The following is a 4,285-nucleotide window of genomic DNA, read 5'->3' as shown; positions in this document are numbered from 1 at the left end:
CCCAAACTAACAGCAGTGGCCGCACGCTGGACAGCTGGCAGGAACCCCCAGATACCAAGCTTTTGGACAGATTTTCTAGGAGCAGACTTGGGCTCTATGAAAGCTGCCCACACACTTTCTCCCCACTAGCTGATTCCTTGGCAAGTTCTTTGATTTATTCGATTTTTGGCAGAGAACTCCCCTGCTGACTATGAAGTCTCTGAGTCTGTCAAATGCTTTAGTCAGGCTGAATGTTTATTTGACTGCCCCTTCCTATCATGCCTAAAAAGTTTTCCAAGATATATGTTTAATGTCATACAGAGCTAAATAAAGAAATGTTCTGCACAGTTGAGTCGTGTTGATAAGAAGGGTAAGAGTAATCCTTAGCCCTAAAGCCAAACTGTTATTGATTCTAGCCTCTTTCCAATGAGAGGTTTGTAACATAACGCTGTGACCATTTCTTGGCAGAGACGATTTTGCCACCTTATGGAACGGCAAGTTACCAACAGCCTCAAAGCAAATGCTTGGCCCTAATACAAGGCACTCTCTCTCTCTCTCAATGGTGAAAATATGGTCCATTATGTCCCTTTAACTACTTTCCTTTATGGATAAGATTGCTGAAAAGATTGTAGAAAAATCCACTTTAGGTACTAATTGGAACTGGCCTTTTATCACTCATTGGACTGATTTCTGATGAGGCTGAAAGATTCAGCAGCATCTCACCTGATTTACTCCCTGTCATTCTGCATGCATTTGAAAAATAACAGAGAAGGACATTATTTATTTTACAGTTATGTAATGGAAATTTTACACAAATGGAATTGGAGAAAGTTTCCTTTTTAAAATCATTAACCAATGCTTATATTCATGCTATACAATAACTCACCAAGACCAAAAGAGTTAGAGTATATACATTTGGGATAATAGTTAGTAAATAGTGAATCTGGCTTCTCAGGCCAAGAGGATCTGGACGCATTTCCTGCTTTGAGAAAATGAATTGAAACAAAGAGCTGTTACCCTATATCCAGTATGACATATGTATAATAATGGTATACATACTACTCAAAGCCTCTTTTTCCAATACAGTTTATTTTTATGACAGTGTCAGCTAACTGCTTTAACTTTCCCATTTACTTTAACTATTGCATGTTGTATTATGAAGAAAAGATATAATTTTGTCCTAAATTCAATCTATTCCTGAAGTACTTATTGAGTGCTTATTATATATAATGCATAATACTAATAATAAATATTTCAGAAACAGAAGACTACAAAGATATTGAAGATACCTTCCTCACCATTCAAGAGTTTATAGCTTACATTTAACTTGAATCATCTACTCCATATATAGTTTTACCTGTCAATGTGGATTACATTGGTTTCACATATTGGATTATAGTTTCATAATTTGAAGACCCACATGATAGTTTGCAGTAATACAAAAAGTAAAAATATGTCTCTCTGTATGTTAACAAAGGGATTTAAAATTAATTCAATAATAAAATATCCATGTAATGTGTATGTACCTGGTTAATTTTCCAGTGAGCTGGACATATACATACACACACACATTTACATCACCCTAAAGTAAAAAGCATTAATTTCTTATACAAAATACATTTTGTTTAAAATGTGTTGGTATTCAAAGAAGAACTTAGCTTGTCTTAAAAAAAAAACAAACACATTTTAAAGAAGGAAATAATGTTTTTTCTCCTTATAGATACTATTTTATTAAATACTTCATTAGTTAATAAAATATAAAATATAGTATTATCATATCTTGTTGATATAGGTTAAATATTATTGACTTCCATTACTAGACTGGAATAACTTAGCTGTAAATAAAGCTAACTGTCAATATGTTTCTTACTCTCACATACAGAGTTGCCATGTATAAGATGTAACTAACAAAAATTATACATGTAAATTACCAGTACTTTAGTGCCTAAAAAGTAAGCATGTGCATAAGTTAAATAATAGAATATCCAGGGAGCATCTATTGAATAAAATATATGGTATTATCAGATGTGCATGAACTGCTTTAATGCATATACTCTACAATAATTTTCTTTTAGGAGGTGGTAGTAGAAATAGGTTGACTTATCAGCAGTAGAAAAGGAACAGTATGTATTAGGGACAGAATTTTAGATGTTTTGGGCAAAATTAACATATTTAAAAGAGTAAAATTTATCAATTATTTTGTTCATTGGACTGTCTTAAAAACTTTTTCATCACAAGAGAAATAAAACTGCTAAATCAAAAGTTGGCTAGAAATGGATGAGAAGATGAGATAGAGTTTATTTTTCTAATGTTTCAAATGTAAAAGAGACAGATGGAATGATAGACTTACATGTCGTGTAAAACACACATTGCCACAGTTTCTGAGTAAGGAGGAGCTGATAGAGCAGATCTATATTATAATCAGTTCATTCGAATCCAAAATGGAGTCTATATATTCCAAGCGAACATACCGGAGCCAAGTGATACCACTACTGTGACTAGTAACTTAAGTTGCCCTCATGAAGAGCATTGACCGCGTAAGGTCAGTAATTCAGAACCATCAAAGATTTTTTTTATTTAAAAAATGACTTGAAAATTTTTAGCATGAAGCCAAACTAAATGGGAGGACATCACACTTTCATATAGTATGGAGATATTTATTACTAGATATTTAATAGAAAACTTTGCACTTTTGAAGTAACTTAATTTATGCCATATTGCCATTACAGAAATATAAATTGGTATTTTATTCTGAGTGCAGTGAGTTCTTTCTTGGTTAAGAGAGCAGAAACAGAGGGTGTGTGGCATCTCTGAATCTCTTGCCCAGCATTAGAAGTTATTGCTTCCAATTCAGCAGCCAAGTCACTTAGCCAAACAAAATGATTCCTCCATCCACACTCCACAGCCATAAGAAGCAATGACATTTAGGGAAATTTTCCATACACTGCTTGATTTTCTGTGCCTATCCATCAAGCAAATCAGCAATCTATTTCTGCCATGGTATATTGCCACCTCAATGAATCCCTGAAAGACATCCACTGCTGTCAATTTGAATATCAGCAAACACAACCACAAATAGGTCCAATTTGTTCAATTTTGTAGGAGATTTATATACTGTTCAACTAATTGTAGGGAAGAGACTTAGTTCTGAAAGAGCTTTAGAAATAAGTAATTGAGTACCTAGTACACTCCCAAAGGATATTCTAGGAAAACTCAACTGAGCATGCATAACCACACACTCTGGTATGCTGTAATTCAGTTAGAAGAAAAGGATAAAGTTACAAATAGTGAGCAAAGAATCATGCTTAATCTGCAATTTACCTTATCTACACAGCAGCCCTATGAAGACATTTTACAATAAAAATGTGTTCATAAAAAGAAAATATGAGATCCACAGCTTTGTTATATATTTATAGATCATATTCTACTGAGTAATTTGACATATTAGCCAATACAAATAATTCAATTGGAAAAAAATATATAAGTAATCAAATTTTAAAAAATCACCTTGTATAGCTTCACCTTAGAATTTTAGTGCTATATCTAATAAAGTTACTCAATCAATTTTAAAACTTAAATAGCATTTATACAGGTTTCAACTAATATGCCTAGATTAAGCTTTGGTTATGAATATGAAATCATTTATAAAAGGAAGAATTTCTGAGTGCAGAAATGGCATTATAATAAGGGCATACTTTTAAAAATATGTAAAAAAAGTTTTTCAAAGTTCTATAATTTTAATATTTCACTATAATTCCTGAAAACACTGTAGTTACAATTACACAAAATGGAAGCATGCTATATCAAAATATTTTAAATCTAAAATCTCTAAAAAATTATATAATAGAGAAATTCTATCTTATCTAAGAAATACTATCTTAGAAATACTAAGTAGGCAAAAACTCTTTTTAGTCATAAAAGATTTTTATTTTCATTCTGTCAACTGCATCGAGAAGCTGTTCTACAAAAAAATTGTAGTGCATCTGAGGGAAAAAAGATGAGGGAGAGTAAAAAGGAACATTTTTCACATAACAATAAAAGCTTAGCTTGTACTTTGTTACCTGTGTAAAAAAGTCTACAGACAATACCTTTAATATTAAAAATTATTAGAGTACTTCCTAAGGCTAACTGTAAATAATTTTTACAAGGAGAGCTTTCAGTGATATAGAAAAAGGGAGGAGCAAACCTGGAATCAAAAAGTTTTTGAAACAAGGAGCATTTGTACCACCAATTCAAGTCTTGTGTCAAGAAATTTTGTGTGCTGTGCTTTTTTCCAGCAACGACCTATGTCAAGCTGGAAAGATCT

Source organism: Pteropus alecto, unplaced genomic scaffold (assembly GCF_000325575.1).
Source record: "Pteropus alecto unplaced genomic scaffold, ASM32557v1 scaffold63, whole genome shotgun sequence".
In the NCBI taxonomy this organism is placed as follows: Eukaryota; Metazoa; Chordata; class Mammalia; order Chiroptera; family Pteropodidae; genus Pteropus; species Pteropus alecto.
The sequence above is the reverse complement of the archived record's forward strand: the minus strand, read 5'-3'. Positions refer to the sequence as shown.